A 22,776-nucleotide genomic window follows, 5' to 3' on the forward strand; every position below is an offset into this window, starting at 1 on the left:
GAAGAATCACAAATATTTTTTGCCGGACACATTCAAAACAAAAACAATGGTTTGACAGATCTAGCTGTCAAGAGCGGGGAGAGAAAGAGAAAAAATGATGATGGCGGCTGCTGTCACGCTGGTAGTAAGCGATTTAAAAAATGTATGGGGGAAATCAATTTAAATTCAATATTTCCCAAATTAAAGGTCAGTTAGAGATAAAATTTGACCTGGTGAAAGCTAATTTTTTTGCGAATCAGCAGGTCAAATTTTGTCACCCTACGATTTGTAGTTGCTGAGATATTCACTAAAAAGTAAATTTCTCAGAGCAAATTTGAATTTCTTACTACCAAACGAACAACGCCATCTATGAGAAATTTTGGCCCGTCGGGTAATCCATTGGGCTGGGATTTCATACTTAGTTTCCTTTAGTATAGTTGTACATAACTTACTGCAGTTTGAACCTTTTTTCAAAAGTTTTGTAAACAAAAATTTCCAGCTTTTGTAAACATGCTTAATTTTGATCTAAAAAAAATATTTTAAGTTTTTAAATATTTTATATACTAAACTTGTTAAATTTTGAACACAAACGTACAGGTTTAATGTGAAATTGCTGTAACTTATAGGAAATTAAAAGTTTGGATGAAAAAGAAATATTTTGCTTAAGATTTCTTCAAAATGTTGAAAGGGGGATCAAGTTACCCCTAACATTTTTAAAATGCCGGTTTAAAATATTTTTTTAAAACGCTTGGCATGATTTGAAGAGTTCATCTGATGAAATACCCTTATTAGCCAAACATAGATGAATGTTTAAGCCAGTGTTCCCACGAGCCTGAGCCATCGGCTCGGCTAGGTTCATTTTTCTGGCTCAGGTTCACACCACGCGTCGGCAAGCATCGTCGGCTCAGGCTCACCGAGCGCCGTGAGCCATGGTTCATTTGGTTCAAATCAGGCAAGCTAGCCAAAATGAACCATTGGCTTGAACCAGGCTTGAACCTTATCAAAGAATGTTAGGCTAAACGGTGAGCTGTGTTAGACCGTGACACCGTAGCATTGTTACACCGTATCATTGTTACACCGTAGCATTGTTACACCGTAACCGTGTTACACCGTAACACTGTAACGGATGTCACGGTGTAACGGATGTTACGGTGTAATGAATATTACGGTGTAACAATGTAACGGTGTAACAGTATTGCAGTGTAACGAATGTTACGGTGTAATGAATGCTACGGTGTAACAAAGTTACGGTGTAACAAAGTTACGGTGTAACAAAGTTACGGTGCAACAAAGCTACGGTATAACAAAGTTACGGTGTACCAAAGTTACAGTGTAACAATGCTACGGTGTAACAAAGTTACGGTGTAACAAAGTTACGGTGTGACAAAGTTACGGTGTAACAATGCTACGGTGTAACAAATGTTGCAGTGTAACCATTGCCGTAACATTTGTTACACCGTGACATCCGTTACACCGTAATATCGTTACACCGTAACATTGTTACACCGTATCATTCGATACACTGTAACATTGTTACATCATCAATTTGTTACACGGTAGCATTGTTGCACCTTAACACCGATGCATAGTCATGGTTTTCATTAGCCTGGTTAGCCTGGCTTAAGCCATGGTTCATGGTTCACTGAACCAGGATTGAACCACAAAGGGAGGTTTAAGCCGAACCAATTTTATTGGTGAACCTAGCCTAACCGGTTCATTTGGGAACTCTGGTTTAAGCTTTCAATTTATGCAAAAAGTTTTTAGTTTTGTGAGTAATTGACAGAGTTATGTGCGATACAAAAAAGGGGATCAAGTCTCCCACTCTCCCTAAATGCGCTGTGTCCCTCCCGTGTGGATCAATCGGACCGCGCACTGGACTCACAATCCAGAGGTCGCCGGTTCGAATCCCGCGGCGGACGCTCTATAATTCTTTGTGTAAATATGGGTATTCGGCGTCATAGCTCCGTGCCATCCTGGCGAAGTCCTTGTAGATAAAAAGGAAGACACTAGTGGTTGGTACTAGCAATGGTGGCCGACAGCTATAAAGTCAACTTCGTTTTTGTAAATGCGCTGTTAGTGCTGAACAGAGACTTTGTTTAGTGCTGGATGGTTACTTGGGTAAAGATAGTTTTAAGAAAATAATTAGAAGTTAGAAAACAGTCTGTTCAAGATGAAGATAAATTAATAAATAAATTAATAAAAAATGTCGGTGAGCATGAGCATGGTTGTCCTTCTTCGTTGCTGAACAGGACCGTAATATCCTATCAATACAACCGACCGTACGCTTGAACGATCTAATTGTGTTTCCCTTATCAACAGCATGTACGAATGCGCTGAAACTAGATCTGGAGCAAATAGGTAACAGTCATTGGCAACCAACGGCGCCCGCCATGTCAGTTTGTAGATCTCGGGGGGATTGGAACGGAAATGTTAGTTAGCATAGGTTGCTACAAAGGGTGGGTTCTATACGATATCCACACCCCACGTGTGCCGAAAAAAAACTACTTCTACTTGGGATTTCATTAGTGGGTAAGGGTAATGGCCAGGAATCATCATAGAGGATGATGCGAATCAAAAAATGTTGTTTTATGCTGTGATGTATTATGCATTCTTAAGGCAAACAGTCGGATGATGGGGATGAGACTATTCCCGGTTATTTGGTGTTGATTAAGAATAAATGATTCAATCTTAGACAGCCGGCTGTGGAAAGATCAAACCAAAAAATATTCGAAAACACGAAACCACCCGGATCACAAAACACTCACAATCGGGGAAACAACAAAGACGGAAACGGCAACGAAAATTTTGCGTGATGACCGCGACGTGCACTGTTCAAAATCTCCAACGCAACTGTCAAACTTCGCGAAACCGCCCAGATCGAAAAACAAACACAATCGGAGGGACAACAAAGACGGAAACGGCAACGAAAATCTTGCGTGATGACCGCGACGTGCACTGTTCAAAATCTCCAACGCAACTGTCAAACTTCGCAAAGCCGCCCAGATCGTAAAACACACCTAAATTAATTTAAAATGTCGGTGACAATTTTAACTATACCCCAACATTTTCAGTTTATTTTTTTTACAGAACGATTTGCACGATATTTTCACATTTGCTCGGTTAAGTATCAATCACATTTTAAACATTATATTTTTGCTTTGAGATGTTTATTTTAAATCAATGTATGACTTATGTGCAAACAAGAGAGTCTGCTTGTCTGTGAAACGAGAAAGAAGCGCGTTCGATCGGTCTGCGATTTTAAACGTTTTTCGGTGTGTTTTTCACAGCCTTCAAAGCATCCGCTGGCGTTTAGTGGTAAAAAAAGGCACCAAGATTAGGAAATCAGTGAAGTTCAGTGCAAATAACAGCATTTTTGCAATAATTTTATAATTTAAATTTGTGAATTTTTTCTTCATATTTGTTGTTGTTTTGCTTTGGTTTGCACAGCCCGCCACTCTTTCAAACGTCAGCGGGGCTCTAACGGAACTTACATTTCCCCGTCAAATATGAGTGCATGACAGTTTAGATACAGTTTTGCGGAATGAATTGTTTTTTTTGACGCGGAGTTTTGTTTTGTGAAAATGTTTCAGTCAAAATTGATCATGTTAATCAAAGAGTTATGTGAACTTTTGTAAGCTTGTATCATGTTAAAGAGTGAACCAACATAAGTTCCGGTGAGCTCTTTTCGGGGGTTTTCGTAAATCCCGATTTCCTGTTGAAGATGAAACCGTAGGATCGTGTTCGTAGCTGCCAAGGAAAATCATCACAAGACGCTCGCCAGGATATGTGTCGGATCGGCATGAGGAAGATCAAGCTGTCCGTGATTGAGGACCCGCAACTGGACGTCCGGAGACGTCCCCTGCGACTGAAACACGTTCGAATGCTTTGAAGCAACAGATAAAGAGGGCTACCGGAAGTTCCAGAAACTTGGTGAGATTTGACTATTTATTTATTTGTTTATTTGTTTATTTGAATCATCCGACAACTTGTGGTCTTAATGATAAAACTTAACTTAACTAAAGACAAATGCTAACAACACGAAACACAAAAACAGATTAAAGCTGATGAGAGTACCAGAGTCGGGCTCGTTGTTGAAACTGCGGGGTGGAGATGTTGGGATCGTACAGGTGAGAAAATACGTTGAATCGACTACACATGAAACAAACTGGTTCGTGCTGTCCATAGTTGGTGTTGCGGTGAGCAAGTTGTAGATATTGGCGTTGACGAAGTGGCCGAGCAGGTGTGTAGATTTGAATTTGAGCGCGAATCCAAGGAGTGTCAACTTCACTGGCCAGTAATTTGGCAACAAACGTTACTTGTGAGACGTGCCGCCCCGCTCGAGAGTCTCTAGCTGCAAGACACGACAACGTTCTTCGTACGTGTTCCAACCGGAGGACTCCTTGCACGGCGAAGGGCAAGCCGGGTGAATTTTCGCTGAACTGATTCGATTCTAGCAGTCCAAGTGCTCTGGTACGGACACCACACTACGGAGCAGAACTCGAGGATGGATCTTACCAGCGCGCAGTATAATGAACGTAGGCACGCGACTTCTCGGAAGTCATCAGCGATCCTGAAGATGAATCCAAGCTGTCGATTGGCTCTGGACACGATGTCATGGAGGTGGACAGTGAAACACAATTTGCTGTCAAGGGTAACGCCCAGGTCACGTACTGGGGTTACCCGAGCAAGAGTGTTTCCGGCGATGGCATAGTCGAAGACCACGGGTTTGAGTTTACGGTGGAAAGAGATTGTGCTACACTTTTCTATGCTAATCGTCACCATTTCACACAGTTAAAGTGGTTTAACTGTCTTTGCAGAGCTGAGCAGTTCAAAACGCTTCTAACAACGGTGATGATTTTAGAAGCGTTTTGAACTGCTCAGCTCTGCAAAGACAGTTAAACCACTTTAACGAATGGTGCGTGCGAAACTGAAACTGTAACATTTTGCCTACTTATTAAACATTAAATACGCGCTGATCTCATGTTTGCCTTATGAGATTGGAAGTCTAAAGATAGGACGAGGACTCTTCTGGTTCTTGGTCTATATTTGAGCGGGGCCAGACAATGCCCAATGACCTCGGAATTGGACCGCAAGGAGCCCTGTCATTCTGAAACGGGTCATTGGAAGCAGCACGAGGGCTAACACCACCTAAAGTCCGGGACTGCGATAAGCTGTATCAGCATAAAACAAGACTGATACAAATTATACTTTCCCATAATTTCGTAGCCGGCCTACGGATATTGGATTGATTGAACACACACACACACACACACACACACACACACACACACACACACACACACACACACACACACACACACACACACACACACACACACACACACACACAAACACACAAACACACACACACACACACACACACACACACACACACACACACACACACACACACACACACAACTAAAGAGGAGTGCAGAGAGGAGTACCGGTCTGCAAAGGCCGGGCTCAAGAAAGCGATCAAATGCAGCAAGACAAACTGCTTCAAGGAGTTATGCCAAGACGCTGATGCAAACCCTTGGGGGAGCGCATATCGTGTAGCGATGGCGAAGATCAGAGGCCCATCGATGGTGGCTGAAACGTGTCCCGACAAGCTGAAGGTCATTGTGGAAGGGCTCTTCCCAAGACATGACCCAACGACATGGCCTCCTACACCGTACAACGACGAAAGGGGTAGCAACGCCGAAGGTCATCTGATCACCAACGAAGAACTTGTGGCAGTAGCGAAGAGATTGAAGGTGAAGAAAGCCCCCGGCCCGGATGGAATCCCGAATTTCGCCCTGAAATCGGCGGTTCAAGCATTCCCGGACAGGTTTCGAACAGTCCTGCAGAAATGCCTGGACGAAGGACACTTCCCCGACCCGTGGAAGGTTCAAAAGCTCGTGTTGCTGCCGAAGCCAGGCAAACCACCGGGGACCCATCATCGTATAGGCCTATATGTTTGCTGGACACCCTCGAAAGCTTCTGGAACGGATCATCCTTAACCGGCTGACCATGTACACGGAGAGCGAGCATGGCTTAGCAGCGAGGCAGTTCGGCTTCCGTAAAGGGAGATCCACGGTGGACGCCATCCGGAAAGTGGTCGAGAAAGCCGACGAAGCGCGGAGGAAAAACGCAGGGGAACCGTTGCTGCGCAATAGTCACGATTGACGTCAAGAACGCGTTCAACAGTGCGAGCTGGGCGGCCATAGCAGCAGCGCTGCACAAAATTAAGGTGCCTGACTATTTGTGCATGATCTTGAAGAGCTACTTCGAGAACCGCGTGCTGGTCTACGACACTGCCGATGGACAAAAACCGTTGTTGTTACCGCGGAGTTCCGCAGGGATCCATTCTGGGTTCAGCACTGTGGAACGGAATGTATGACGGAGTGTTGACACTGGTACTACCCAACGGCGTAGAGATTGTTGGCTTTGCAGACGACATAGTGCTGACGGTAACCGGCGAAAATGTCGAGGAAGTCGAAGTGCTGGCTATGGAGGCAATCGCAATGATCGAGAACTGGATGCTCGAGGTGAAGCTGCGGATCGCTCACCACAAGACGGAGATGGTGCTGGTTAGTAACCACAAGAAGGTGCAGCAGGCCCAGATACACGTTGGAGAACACGTCGTGCACTCGAAGAGAGCGCTCAAGTACCTCGGGGTGATGGTGGATGACCGGCTGAACTTCAACAGTCACGTCGATTACGCCTGCGAGAAGGCAGCTAAGGCGATCATGGCACTGTCGAGGATTATGCCGAACAACGCTGGACCCAGGAGCAGTAGGCGCCGCCTCTGGCAAGTGTCGCGACGTCCATACTTAGGTACGGCGGACCGGTATGGTGGACGGCGCTGGGGACGAAGCGAAATCGAGCGCTGCTCGACAGAACGCTGAGACTGATGGCCATGCGGGTTGCAAGCGCGTACAGGACCATTTCGTCGGAAGCAGTTGGCGTCATAGCCGGAATGATCCCCATCGGAATCACACTGGAGGAGGACACCGTGCGCTACACCCGGAGAGGCACGAGAGGTATCCGGGAAGCTGCGAAAGCCGAATCGCTGGCAAGGTGGCAACGTGAGTGGGACACCACGGAGAAAGGCAGATGGACGCATCGGCTTATCCCGTCCGTATCCACGTGGGTGAGCAGAAGGCATGGAGAGGTCACCTTCCACCTCACACAGTTCCTGTCGGGCCATGGCTGCTTCAGGAAGTACCTGCACAGGTTTGGACATGCAGAGTCTCCTCTCTGTCCGGACTGCGTCGATTGCGAGGAAACACCGGAGCACGTGGTGTTTGGCTGCCCTCGCTTCGAGGCAGCGCGAAGCGAAATGCTCGCCATTATCGGAGCGGACACCAGCCCGGATAATGTGGTGCGAAGAATGTGCAGCGACATCGCCAAGTGGAATGCGGTCGTCGGAGCGGTGACGCAGATCACTTCGGCTCTCCAGCGGAAATGGAGAGACGATCAGAGGAGGAACGACTAGGAGCCTAGTCGAAAACCCACGAGTGTGGCTGTGAAGGAGAGCACGTTATGATGGTCGGCTCTACCAAATCGGTACACGTCTCGATGGTCACAGGAGTCGAGAACCCACGAGTGTGGCTGTGAAGGAGAGCACGTTATGACGGTTGGCTCTACCAAATCGGTACACGTCTCGATGGTTCAAGGAGAGGGCTGCATATGACTAGCCGATCAAAAGCAACGCGATTCTTGGGCGCGGTTAAACCCTCGCATGGACTCATGTATGTAGAACAGGAAATGGTTCTAGCACCCGGCATGGATACTGTAAGTTGACTAGTGCAGAAAATGCAACGCCTCCCCGAAGTTATACCGAAAGGTGGTCCTGGGGAAAAGGGCACGGCGTTCAAGGACTGGTTTAGTGGGTCGGGAAAACTCTTTTGTTTTCCCAACCCCACACTACCTGAGAAATGAATTCTCAGGTGTCTGATAGCAGATTCCGACCTTGTAAAAAAAAAAAACACACACACACACACACACACACACACACGACACTGCCGATGGACAAAAAACCGTTGTTGTTACCGCGGGAGTTCCGCAGGGATCCATTCTGGGTTCAGCACTGTGGAATGGAATGTATGACGGAGTGTTGACACTGGGACTACCCAACGGCGTAGAGATTGTTGGCTTTGCAGACGACATAGTGCTGACGGTAACCGGCGAAAATGTCGAGGAGGTCGAAGTGCTGGTTCTGGAGGCAATCGCAATGATCGAGAACTGGATGCTCGAGGTGAAGCTGCGGATCGCTCACCACAAGACGGAGATGGTGCTGGTTAGTAACCACAAGAAGGTGCAGCAGGCCCAGATTCACGTTGGAGAACACGTCGTGCACTCGAAGAGAGCGCTCAAGTACCTCGGGTGATGGTGGATGACCGGCTGAACTTCAACAGCCACGTCGATTACGCCTACGAGAAGGCGGCTAAGGCAATCATGGCACTGTCGAGGATGATGCCGAACAACGCTGGACCCAGGAGCAGTAGGCGCCGCCTCTTGGCAAGTGTCGCGACGTCCATACTTAGGTACGGCGGACCAGTATGGTGGACGGCGCTGGGGACGAAGCGAAATCGAGCGCTGCTCGACAGAACGCAGAGACTGATGGCCATGCGGGTTGCAAGCGCGTACAGGACCATTTCGTCGGAAGCAGTTGGCGTCATAGCCGGAATGATCCCCATCGGAATCACACTGGAGGAGGACACCGTGCGCTACACCCGGAGAGGCACGAGGTATCCGGGAAGCTGCGAGAGCCGAATCGCTGGCAAGGTGGCAACGTGAGTGGGACACCACGGAGAAAGGCAGATGGACGCATCGGCTTATCCCGTCCGTATCCACGTGGGTTAGCAGAAGGCATGGAGCGGTCACCTTTCACCTCACACAGTTCCTGTCGGGCCATGGCTGCTTCAGGAAGTACCTGCACAGGTTTGGACATGCAGAGTCTCTCTCTGTCCGGACTGCGTCGATTGCGAGGAAACACCGGAGCACGTGGTGTTCGCCTACCCTCGCTTCGAGGCAGCGCGAAGCGAAATGCTGGCCATTATCGGAGCGGACACCAGCCCGGATAATGTGGTGCGAAGAATGTGCAGCGACATCGCCAAGTGGAATGCGGTCGTCGGAGCGGTGACGCAGATCACTTCGGCTCTCCAGCGGAAATGGAGAGACGATCAGAGGAGGAACGACTAGGAGCCTAGTCGAAAACCCACGAGTGTGGCTGTGAAGGAGAGCACGTTATGATGGTCGGCTCTACCAAATCGGTACACGTCTCGATGGTCACAGGAGTCGAGAACCCACGAGTGTGGCTGTGAAGGAGAGCACGTTATGACGGTTGGCTCTACCAAATCGGTACACGTCTCGATGGTCCAAGGAGAGGGCTGCATATGACTAGCCGATCAAAAGCAACGCGATTCTTGGGCGCGGTTAAACCCTCGCATGGACTCATATGTATGTAGAACAGGAAATGGTTCTAGCACCCGGCATGGATCCTGTAAGTAGACTAGTGCAGAAAATGCGCCTCCCCGAAGTTATACCGAAAGGTGGTCCCGGGGACAAGGGCACGGCGTTCAAGGACTGGTTTAGTGGGTCGGGAAAACTCTTTTTTGTTTTCCCAACCCCACACTACCTGAGAATTGAATTCTCAGGTGGTTGGTAGCAGATTCCGACCTTGTTAAAAAAAAAAACACACACACACACACACATACACACACGCACACACACACATACACACACACACACACACACACACACACACACACACACACACATGGCTCTTCCCAAGATATGACCCAACGACATGGCCTCCTACACCGTACAACGACGAAGGGGGTAGCAACGCCGAAGGTCATCTGATCACCAACGAAGAACTTGTGGCAGTAGCGAAGAGATTGAAGGTGAAGAAAGCTCCCGGCCCGAATGGAATCCCGAATTTCGCCCTGGACCTGGACGAAGGACACTTCCCCGACCCGTGGAAGGTTCAAAGCTCGTGTTGCTGCCGAAGCCAGGCAAACCACCGGGGACCCATCATCGTATAGGCCTACATGTTTGCTGGACACCCTCGAAAGCTTCTGGAACGGATCATCCTTAACCGGCTGACCAAGTACACGGAGAGCGAGCATGGCTTAGCAGCGAGGCAGTTCGGCTTCCGTAAAGGGAGATCCACGGTGGACGCCATCCGGAAAGTGGTCGAGAAAGCCGACGAAGCGCGGAGGAAAACGCAGGGGGAACCGCTGCTGCGCAATAGTCACGATTGACGTCAAGAACGTGTTCAACAGTGCGAGCTGGGCGGCCATAGCAGCAGCGCTGCACAAAATTAAGGTGCCTGACTATTTGTGCATGATCTTGAAGAGCTACTTCGAGAACCGCGTGCTGGTCTACGACACTGCCGATGGACAAAAAACCGTTGTTGTTACCGCGGGAGTTCCGCAGGGATCCATTCTGGGTTCAGCACTGTGGAACGGAATGTATGACGGAGTGTTGACACTGGGACTACCCAACGGCGTAGAGATTGTTGGCTTTGCAGACGACATAGTGCTGACGGTAACCGGCGAAAATGTCGAGGAGGTCGAAGTGCTGGCTATGGAGGCAATCGCAATGATCGAGAACTGGATGCTCGAGGTGAAGCTGCGGATCGCTCACCACAAGACCGAGATGGTGCTGGTTAGTAACCACAAAAAGGTGCAGCAGGCCCAGATTCACGTTGGAGAACACGTCGTGCACTCGAAGAGAGCGCTCAAGTACCTCGGGGTGATGGTGGATGACCGGCTGAACTTCAACAGCCACGTCGATTACGCCTGCGAGAAGGCGGCTAAGGCAATCATGGCACTGTCGAGGATGATGCCGAACAACGCTGGACCCAGGAGCAGTAGGCGCCGCCTCTTGGCAAGTGTCGCGACGTCCATACTTAGGTACGGCGGACCAGTATGGTGGACGGCGCTGGGGACGAAGCGAAATCGAGCGCTGCTCGACAGAACGCAGAGACTGATGGCCATGCGGGTTGCAAGCGCGTACAGGACCATTTCGTCGGAAGCAGTTGGCGTCATAGCCGGAATGATCCCCATCGGCATCACACTGGAGGAGGACACCGTGCGCTACACCCGGAGAGGCACGAGAGGTATCCGGGAAGCTGCGAGAGCCGAATCGCTGGCAAGGTGGCAACGTGAGTGGGACACCACGGAGAAAGGCAGATGGACGCATCGGCTTATCCCGTCCGTATCCACGTGGGTTAGCAGAAGGCATGGAGCGGTCACCTTTCACCTCACACAGTTCCTGTCGGGCCATGGCTGCTTCAGGAAGTACCTGCACAGGTTTGGACATGCAGAGTCTCCTCTCTGTCCGGACTGCGTCGATTGCGAGGAAACACCGGAGCACGTGGTGTTCGCCTACCCTCGCTTCGAGGCAGCGCGAAGCGAAATGCTGGCCATTATCGGAGCGGACACCAGCCCGGATAATGTGGTGCGAAGAATGTGCAGCGACATCGCCAAGTGGAATGCGGTCGTCGGAGCGGTGACGCAGATCACTTCGGCTCTCCAGCGGAAATGGAGAGACGATCAGAGGAGGAACGACTAGGAGCCTAGTCGAAAACCCACGAGTGTGGCTGTGAAGGAGAGCACGTTATGATGGTCGGCTCTACCAAATCGGTACACGTCTCGATGGTCACAGGAGTTGAGAACCCACGAGTGTGGCTGTGAAGGAGAGCACGTTATGACGGTTGGCTCTACCAAATCGGTACACGTCTCGATGGTCCGAGGAGAGGGCTGCATATGACTAACCGATCAAAAGCAACGCGATTCTTGGGCGCAGTTAAACCCTCGCATGGACTCATATGTATGTAGAACAGGAAATGGTTCTAGCACCCGGCATGGATCCTGTAAGTAGACTAGTGCAGAAAATGCAACGCCTCCCCCCGAAGTTATACCGAAAGGTGGTCCCGGGGGGAAAAGGGCACGGCGTTCAAGGACTGGTTTAGTGGGTCGGGAAAACTCTTTTGTTTTCCCAACCCCACACTACCTGAGAAATGAATTCTCAGGTGTCTGATAGCAGATTCCGACCTTGTAAAAAAAAACACACACACACACACACACACACACACACATACACATACCCCGTGAACCGTGGGGACAGGTGAGGGTCCCTGCGGAGCTTAGCTGCCAGCTACCGGGCGGGTTGCAGTAGGCGGATAGCTGTCGGCGATTGCATACATTCATTGCATCGCCCCCGGACCAGCAGCGGGAGGATGTCTAGGACGTGGCGGAATTGAACAAGGGCACTGTTTAATTTCTTCGAAAAAACCACATGGGTCCGTAAACACCTCTGTCAAGCGATCGAACGCCGCTATAAGTGTTTTAGCCCAAAACCTCACCAAACCCCGAATCCAAGATGTGACGCGACCCGTGTCGAGGGATGCATGGCTGGGGGGGGGTTCAACAAATTCCCAGTCGATAACGGAATCTGCGGGGCACAGGGGCGAACCCCACACGTAATTTGCCCTTACTGCGTCACGGCAGGGCACTGGCGCAGCGGACCGTATTTCCCTAGCGACTCGTGGGATTCAAAATGAAGACAAGTGAAACAAACCAACAAAAAGGGTCCCGATGCGCCCCAAGCATCGGAAAACACGGAGGTAGAAGAGGACGCAAACGTCGAAATGGCAGGAGGCGAGTCAAACGGCGGCGACACAGCAGGCGGAGTGGCGAGCGCGTTCCGTGGAAGCGGGAAGGTGTTGAGATCCCCAGTGTTGAACCAGGCGGCTGCTTCGAGTCAGCAGATAGGAGTAATTGGAGAGGAGACTCCCAAGTCATCCTTGTTGAACTTCGCCGGCAGTACCCCTCAGGACGGAGTCCTGCTTGGAAGGACCGCGTTACAGGAGGTCAGGAGGAGGGTCAACGAACTCTTTGATTTCATCAAGGACAAAAACAACGTCTACACCAGAATCAAGCAGATGGTGAATGGAGTCAAGGCAGCCATGAATGCCGCAAAGCGCGAAAACAACTCGCTGGTGGTGACGCGGAATTCACTGAAGCTCAGAGCTGAAAGAGCCGAAGAAACGCTGAATGCAAAACTGGAGGAGGAAGCGCTACGGGAGAAAGAACCGTAAACGCCGCCCGGCCCAAGCTCTAAAAGGGACAGGAAACGCCTGGAGAGGAGGAGGGCGCAAAGAAGCAGGAGCAGGGGAATGGAGACAGTCCGGACTCAGCGAAGGAGCCAGAACCAACCCCAGGGAAGGAGAAGGAATGGGAGAAGGTCAAGAAAAAGAAGCGGAAGAAAAAGGGAAGCAGAACGAGAACACCCAAAACCCAAGTTTCGCAGGAGCGTAACAAAGGCGAGGCATTGGTGGTCGAGGTGAAGGAAGGTGTTTCGTACGCAGACCTCCTCCGGAAAGTACGAACCGATCCGGAACTCAAGGAGCTTGGCGAGAACGTGGTTAAAACCAGGCGCACCCAAACCGGAGCGATGCTTTTTGAGCTGAAGAAGGATCCCGCGGTCAAGAGCTCAGCTTTTAAGTCCCTCGTCGAGATGATCGTTCTTCTGAATGACCGTACGACACCGATGGCAATCCGGTTGAGGAAAGCCTACGGCGGCACGCAAATTGCGTCGATCCGACTATCGACGCCTTCGGCGTCTAAGCTGCTGGAAACCGGCAAGGTCAAAGTAGGGTGGTCGGTGTGCCCGCTGAGGCCTGTTCCTCGAGTGACCCAGCAGATGACGAGGTGTTTCCGCTGTATGGGTTTCGGCCACCAGGCGAGAAATTGCGACGGTCCCGATCGAACCAACAGTTGCAGAAGGTGTGGTAGAGAAGGCCACATGGCAAGAGACTGCAAAAATCAGCCGAAGTGCGTGCTCTGTAAAGAAGGCGACGGCAATAGCCATGCGACGGGTGGCTTTAATTGCCCGGTGTACAAAAAGCTGGCCTCGGGCGAAAAGTAATGGAGGTGTCCCAGGTGAACCTCAATCACTGCGACACTGCACAGCAACTGCTGTGGCAGTCGACCGCGGAGACGGGTGTGACATGGCAATTATTGCAGAACCGTACCGAGTTCCACACGACAACGGAAACTGGGCCGCGGATACAGCAAGAATGGCGGCGATACACGTGATGGGGCGGTACCCCATACAGGAAGTGGTCTCGAGGGCGTTTGAAGGATTCGTGATCGCCAAAGTAAACGGAACCTTCTTCTGTAGCTGCTATGCTCCCCAAGATGGACCTTGGAGCAGTTTCAGCAGATGCTGGATAGTCTGACCGATGAACTGATCGGACGAAGCCCGATCGTTATCGGAGGTGACTTCAACGCGTGGGCGGTCGAGTGGGGTAGCAGATGCACCAATGCTAGGGGCATAGCCTAATGGAAGCTCTGGCAAAGCTAGACGTTAGGCTGGCGAATCGCGGAACCAGCAGTACCTTCCGCAAAGACGGTCGTGAGTCCATTATCGACGTTACGTTCTGTAGCCCGCGACTGGCGGCCGACATGAACTGGAGGGTGAGTGAGGACTATACCCATAGCGATCACCAAGCGATCCGGTACAGCATCGGGAGACGAGCCCCTGTACCAGATAGGAGCAGCCGGTCCTACGGAAGGAAATGGAAGCTGCAGTACTTCGACGAGGGTCTTCGTGGAAGCGCTCCATTGGTGTGATGGTCCCCAAGACTTGAGTGCCGACGCGCTAACAGCACAACTGGTGACAGCATGCGACACAACCATGCCGCGGAGACTGGAGTCAAGGAACTGTCGTCGTCCAGCCTACTGGTGGAATGAAAAACTCGGTACCCTTCGGGCAAGTTGCCTCAGCGCCAGAAGACGAGTCCAGAGAGCAAGATCCGAAGCAACTAGAGAGGAGTGCAGAGAGGAGTACCGGTCTGCAAAGGCCGCGCTCAAGAAAGCGATCAAATGCAGCAAGACAAACTGCTTCAAGGAGTTATGCCAAGACGCTGATGCAAACCCTTGGGGGAGCGCATATCGTGTCGCGATGGCGAAGATCAGAGGCCCATCGATGGTGGCTGAAACGTGTCCCGACAAGCTGAAGGTCATTGTGGAAGGGCTCTTCCCAAGACATGACCTAACGACATGGCCTCCTATCTACACCGTACAACGACGAAGGGGGTAGCAACGCCGAAGGTCATCTGATCACCAACGAAGAACTTGTGGCAGTAGCGAAAAGATTGAAGGTGAAGAGCTCCCAGCCCGGATGGAATCCCGAATTTCGCCCTGGAATCGGCGGTTCAAGCATTCCCGGACAGGTTTCGAACAGTCCTGCAGAAATGCCTGGACGAAGGACACTTCCCCGACCCGTGGAAGGTTCAAAAGCTCGTGTTGCTGCCGAAGCCAGGCAAACCACCGGGGGACCCATCATCGTATAATCCTATATGTTTGCTGGACACCCTCGGAAAGCTTCTGGAACGGATCATCCTTAACCGGCTGACCAAGTACACGGAGAGCGAGCATGGCTTAACAGCGAGGCAGTTCGGCTTCCGTAAAGGGAGATCCACGGTGGACGCCATCCGGAAAGTGGTCGAGAAAGCCGACGAAGCGCGGAGGAAAAAACGCAGGGGGAACCGTTGCTGCGCAATAGTCACGATTAACGTCAAGAACGCGTTCAACAGTGCGAGCTGGGCAGCCATAGCAGCAGCGCTGCACAAAATTAAGGTGCCTGACTATTTGTGCATGATCTTGAAGAGCTACTTCGAGAACCGCGTGCTGGTCTACGACACTGCCGATGTACAAAAAACCGTTGTTGTTACCGCGGGAGTTCCGCAGGGATCCATTCTGGGTTCAGCACTGTGGAACGGAATGTATGACGGAGTGTTGACACTGGGACTACCCAACGGCGTAGAGATTGTTGGCTTTGCAGACGACATAGTGCTGACGGTAACCGGCGAAAATGTCGAGGAGGTCGAAGTGCTGGCTATGGAGGCAATCGCAATGATCGAGAACTGGATGCTCGAGGTGAAGCTGCGGATCACTCACCACAAGACGGAGATGATACTGGTTAGTAACCACAAAAAGGTGCAGCAGGCCCAGATACACGTTGGGGAACACGTCGTGCACTCGAAGAGAGCGCTCAAGTACCTCGGGGTGATGGTGGATGACCGGCTGAACTTCAACAGCCACGTCGATTACGCCTGCGAGAAGGCGGCGATCATGGCACTGTCGAGGATGATGCCGAACAACGCTGGACCCAGAAGCAGTAGGCGCCGTCTCTTGGCAAGTGTCGCGACGTCCATACTTAGGTACGGCGGACCGGTATGGTGGACGGCGCTGGGGACGAAGCGAAATCGAGCGCTGCTCGACAGAACGCAGAGACTGATGGCCATGCGGGTTGCAAGCGCGTACAGGATCATCTCGTCGGAAGCGGTTGGCGTTATAGCCGGAATGATCCAAATCGGCATCACACTGGAGGAAGACACCGTGCGATACACCCGAAGAGGCACGAGAGGTATCCGGGAAGCTGCGAGAGCCGAATCGCTGGCAAGGTGGCAACGTGAGTGGGACACTACGGAGAAAGGCAGATGGACGCATCGGCTTATCCCGTCCGTATCCACGTGGGTGAGCAGAAGGCATGGAGAGGTCACCTTCCACCTCACACAGTTCCTGTCGGGCCATGGCTGCTTCAGGAAGTATCTGCACAGGTTTGGACATGCAGCGTCTCCTCTCTGTCCGGACTGCGTTGATTGCGAGGAAACACCGGAGCACGTGGTGTTTGGCTGCCCTCGCTTCAAGGCAGCGCGAAGCGAAATGCTTGCCATTATCGGAGCGGACACCAGCCCGGATAATGTGGTGCGAAGAATGTGCAGCGACATCGCCAAGTGGAATGCGGTCGTCGGAGTGGTGACGCAGATCACTTCGGCTCTCCAGCGGAAATGGAGAGACGATCAGAGGAGGAACGACTAGGAGCCTAGTCGAAAACCCACGAGTGTGGCTGTGAAGGAGAGCACGTTATGACGGTTGGCTCTACCAAATCGGTACACGTCTCGATGGTCCAAGGAGAGGGCTGCATATGACTAACCGATCAAAAGCAACGCGATTCTTGGGCGCGGTTAAACCCTCGCATGGACTCATATGTATGTAGAACAGGAAATGGTTCTAGTATCCGGCATGGATCCTGTAAGTAGACTAGTGCAGAAAATGCAACGCCTCCCCCCCGAAGTTATACCGGAAGGTGGTCCCGGGAGGAAAAGGGCAAGGCGTTCAAGGACTGGTTTAGTGGATCGGGAAATCTTTTTTTGTTTCCCAACCCCACACTACCTGAGAAATGAATTCTCAGGTTTCTGGTAGCAGATTCCGTTCTTGTAAAAAAAAAACACACACACACACACACACACACACATGTATGACTTATGCGCAAACAAGAAAGTGCTCAACTTAATTTGAATTACAGTGAAACCTCGCATATGCAACTCATATAGGGGTTTCTTAGGCGAAGCACGCATATGCGAGGTACAGGGCTTATGGGATTTTGGCTATATGGGAGACATGCGCTATATTTTTATGAAAAATCATCTTCAAATTTATAGTGTTTTGGAATCGTTATGAAGTCAGCTATATGACTACACCAAATTAACAAGGTTTACGATGTTCTAGGCCAATGTGTTCACCGCCGTACTAGTATGAGGTAGGCGATTTCCAACCTAGATTTCATGTTCGCGTAGCTTCAGGATGTCCCAGGGACTAAGAATTTGATATGCTGAGATGTTCTAGGTCATCCACAGATGCTATATTGTTCCTGTTGAGATGTTTAAAGTTGTCCAAGAACTTCCGGAAGTTACGACCGATAGGTCTACCGCCGTAACAAGGCAAAGGTCGGTGGTTTTTGACCTCAGATCATATCCGGATAGCCTCAGGGAGGTTCGGGGCTAGTCAACCGATATGTGGTGATGCTCTGGGTCTCCTGTAGAGTCCCAGGAGTTACGGCCGATGGGTCTACCGCCGTAACAGGACAGAGGTCTGTGGTTTTTGACCTCAGATAATATCCGAATAGCCTCAGGGAGGTTCAGGGAATAGTCCACCGATATGTAGAGATGTTCTGGGTCGTCTGCAGAGTCTCGAGAGTTACGGCCGATGGGTCTACCGCATTAACAAGACAGAGGTCGGTGGTGTTTGATCTCAGATCATACCCGAAAAGCCTCAGGGAGGTTCAAGGACTAGTCTACCGATATGTGGTGATGTTCGGGGTCTTTTGTAGAGTCCCGGGAGTTACGGCCGATGGGTCTACCGCCGTAACTAGACAGTGCTCGATGGTTTTTGGCCTCAGATTATACCTGGAAAGCCACAGGGAGGTTCAATGACTAGCCTACCGATATGTGGTGATGTTCTGGGTCTTCTGTGGAGTCCCGAGATTTACGGCCAATGGGTCTACCACCGAAACAAGGCGGAGGTCGGTGGTGTTTGACATCAGATCGTATCGTGATAGCCTCAGGGAGGTTCAGGAACTAGTCTACCGATATGTGTTGATGTTCTGGGTCTTCTGTAGAATTCCGGAAGTTATGGCCGATGGGTCACCGCCGTAACTAGACAGAGGTCGGTGGTTTTTGACCTCATATTATATCCGGATAGCCTTAGGGAGGTTCAGGGACTAGTCTACCGATATGTGAAGAGGTTCTGGGTCTTCTGTAGAGTTCCAGGAGTTACGGCTAATAGATCTACCGCCGTAGACACGAAGGCCGTAACTCCTGAGAGTCTACAAACTTCCCTGAAGGTATCCGGATGTGACCTCTGTCTTGCTACGGCCATAACTTCCGGAATTCTACAGAAGACCCTGGTCATCAAGACCCAGAACATCACCACATATCGGTAGATTAGTCCCTGAACCTCCTTGAGGCTATCCGGATATGATCTGAGGTCAAAAACCACCGACCTCTGTCTTGTTACGGCGGTAGACCCATCGGCCGTAACTTCCGGAAGTTCTTAGACAACTTTAAACATCTCAACAGGAACAATATAGTATCTGTGGATGACCTAGAACATCTCAGCATATCAAATTCTTAGTCCCTGGGACATCCTGAAGCTACGCGAACATGAAATCAAAGTTGGAAATCGCCTACCTCATACTAGTACGGCGGTGAACACATTGGCCTTAACTTGAGGAAGTTTTGGATGACCTAGAACATCGTAAACCTTGTTAATTTGGTGTAGTCATATAGCTGACTTCATAACGATTCCAAAACACTATAAATTTGCATAGTTAAGATGATTTTTCATTAAAAAAATAGCGCATGTCTCCCATATAGCCAAAATCCCATAAGCCCTGTACCTCGCATAAGCAACTCTTGCGACTTAACCGAATCAGGTGGAATGACTCGTATATGCACAGTTGCATATGCGAGGCGCTCTTATGCGAGGTTTGACTGTATACGTATTAAAATTAAATTAAATGATTGAGCGTCACGTGTATAATATTTAAGGGGTTACATTCGTGTGTGTGTGTGTGTGCAACCAACCAAACGGGACCACGCGGCCGCTTCTTACAAATTGAGTTGTTTCCATGTATTTTAAGATCTACATTCTATACATGCAAATAACTCGCATAGGCATTTGGAAGGTGTTAGCTCTGCCGAGCTTCGGTGACCTATTTCTACGCTGGCTAGCCGAGCGCGAGGTACTTCAGCTTTATCGACAAGCCCCGCCCTGGAGAACGTTTGCACCAATCGGGTTCAAACGTTATTTAGAACTTCCGAACCCTTGTCAAATGGACAAGGACCCAGCGCGTATATAGTTGATAGTAACAGTATTCCTAATTCCATTCATAGCTCACCAAGCCGTGATGGCCTAGTGGTTAGCATTTTTGCTTACCAATCCAAAGGACGGGGGATCGAACCCCGACTCGAGCGACTTTGATTTTTCGTTCATGTTCAGAGTTTCAAGATTTATATTTCCTATACTTTCTCATAGGGAGCAGATGGGTATCGAACCCAGGACCATTCGCTTACAAAGCAAACACCGTAACCAGTCAGCTACGGCCGCTCCCTATAATATATATATATATATATATATATATATATATATATATATATTTTTTTTTTTTTTTTTTTTTGATGATTTTCAATCACTCCTGGAAGTTTCATGAAGATATTTCATGATTTAAATGAGTTAGAGACGATATAAGCTCAGAATTTTGCCATGCGCAAAGCCAACTGTCTAACTTGAACTTGAACACCAAGTTGATTTACGGGTGCCACGATATCTCGAGATGGGATTGACCAAATTGGCTGAAATTTTGGGTGAAGACTCCCAAGACATGTCCCGTGTGCATGACGAAGCCCGATTTTAAAATTTTCTATTTTCAAAAAATACAAAAATCAAAAACTGGAGGTTTGTTATATGAAAAACTGAAAAATATTTTTATCTTTTTTTTAAATAAACTTTTTGAAAATCGGCCTTCGTTATGCACACGGGACCGGTTTAATGAGTCTTTACCAAAATTTTGAGCCGATTTGGTCGAAGCAATGTTGAGATATCGTGGCATCCGTTTTCTGAAACTGCTAACTTCAAATAGCTATATTTCAGCAATGATACAACCAAATGTCTTCAAATTTGTTTTGTTAATAGATGAAAATGTATATTTTAATGCCCTGAAAAAAGTTTAATTGTGTGCTCAAACCGACCTCTGACATTTTTCCCGATTTACATGTATGTAACCCCTTAAGAACTTTATCAATTTAATCGGGATGAAATTGAATGCTCGTTCTAGTTCAACTATCCATTTGAGATCTTCCTGTAAGGCGCCATCCATAAAGTATGTCACGCTAAAATCATCCAAAATGTAACGCCCTTCCTCCTATGTCACACTTTGTCACGCTGACTCCAACCCCTCCCCCCCCCCCTTGAAAAGTACGTCACGTTTTCTCAATCCCCCTCCCCCATCGTTTTGTTTTGTACAATTATGGCATGATTTACTAATAGGATTATTGTTTGAAATTCGGAATCAAATCGAGAAAGATTTTAATTTGTAAAGGTTGTGTTTTGATTTTTATTTAATTTGGCGAATGTTGTACTGTTCCCAAGCATGTTCACCCAAACGGCGGTCGCATGATTGTGATGCATGGCGGCATGAAAGTATGTCAGAATCTGCATGAAAACTGTCCTCATGCATTTTTTGCGATATAGGGGTATGACATTTTTGCCCGTTATCGACAATTATCGATATTACCGACGGCTTTTTGGTTGTATTTCACAAAAAAAAACCATAACAGAACGAGGATTGAACCACCAACTTCTTAGTTATTGATCCGACACGCTACCACCGCGCCATGGACGCTTGATGAAATGAGTGAAAGAGCATCAACATATGCCACTCTTTGGAGTGTTGCTCGGGGACGGGCCAGCATTATATGTATTGGTGAGAACTGCAGATCGCTGAAATGTTTACACGCGGGCAAAAATGATCTAGGGGCTTGCTGCAAAAAATGTTATAAAATGTGACATTTTCTGCAGCAAATCCACTGTTGCAGACTTTGAGGTATATGTTTCCTTTGGGTGTTGCGACGAACGCGTCCCTCGTACGCCCCCTGTATGACGTCAGTGTTAGTGTTTGTTTTCGTTTTGACTGGTGCCCTTGCTGTCGCTTGGCATTCAATCAGAAGTTGAAAACAATCTGGGCAAGCAGGAGCACGGGTGCAGTTGGACAGGTCAGCTGCGTAAAGACACCCAATCTGTGAGTAAATGTAATATTGTGAACTGTTGAATGTTATTAATAAGGAAATAAACAGTTCCCGAGCATGGGTAAATAACAAAGGAAATGCGTAATTATACCTTTTTTTCATAACTTATTTTTATTAGGTCCTTTTTGGTGCTACGACCAGGATAGGACCGAGGGTCAATGGTACAAAAATAATAAAAGAAAAAAAAAGTAACATAAGTAGATGATCATTTTCCCGCTCCATGTGTCAACAAGTGTGCGATCACATCAATCTGTTCCTCGGGTGTCTTGCACTGCCTCAAGCGTACTCTGTATTCTCGGTAAATGGCCCACAGCTCCGACTCGCTGTACAGCTTCCGTTCGCCTTGTTGCTCCTGCGGAGTTGCACCGGCGCCGGCGCCAGTATCTTCTCGACTTCTTCCTGCGGGACGAGGATGTTTATTTCCCGGTTCAACGGACGGCACCGCTCCAGGTAGCGGAGGAAAATCCGCCGCGGTGAACGCGGCTCCTGCCGGAGTCTGTTTGTCCTTCTTCCATGCTGGCGGCTTCGGCGTGGACGCCTGCTGCCTCGACTGGATGAACTGCGCACGTTTGGGACAGCTGCGGTCCAGACCCTCGTGAGATCCAGAGCAGTTGACACACTTCTTGGCTTCCGTTTCTTCTGCACTTTTCCGTGCTGTGGGCACCCCCACAGCTGCTGCACCTGGGCTTGAGATGGCAGTTACTGGTTCCGTGACCGAACTGCAAGCAGTTCTTGCACTGGGTCACGTGCGGTTCTTTGCTCCGGTAGGCCACCCACCGGACGACGACTGGTCCACTTTCTTTACCTTGCTACTCAACTCCTTGAGACTGGTGCCCAAGTAACATTTTTAAACCAACTAGCCACCACCAAGTTTTATTAAGGGTTTATTGTAGCATCTTGATTGCCTTATAGTTTTATTTGGGCATTCACCGCAACCAACAAGCAAGAGCTAATTAATAGGTTCTAACAGGGTTTTATGCCTCGGACATAAAACCGGGTAGAAATAAAAGCCGACTGGCTTTCAATAAGGTTTTATGAAAGTTTTAATAAAGGCTTGAAAACCAGATGGCAATGCCATGCCAAACGGTTTTATCGCATGCTTTGTTAAAACCTAGGGTGTTGTAGCTGTCAAGTGCCTATAGGCA

General features: G+C 49.4%; 1 protein-coding gene across 1 annotated transcript in view; it reads right to left on the minus strand.

Moving 5' to 3' along the window:
• LOC6052646 (transmembrane protein 120 homolog) overlaps positions 1-22,776 on the minus strand; it is an 80,380-nt gene that overhangs the window by 27,331 nt on the left and 30,273 nt on the right. The window lies entirely within an intron of this gene.

This window comes from Culex quinquefasciatus, chromosome 1 (assembly GCF_015732765.1).
Source record: "Culex quinquefasciatus strain JHB chromosome 1, VPISU_Cqui_1.0_pri_paternal, whole genome shotgun sequence".
NCBI lineage: Eukaryota > Metazoa > Arthropoda > Insecta > Diptera > Culicidae > Culex > Culex quinquefasciatus.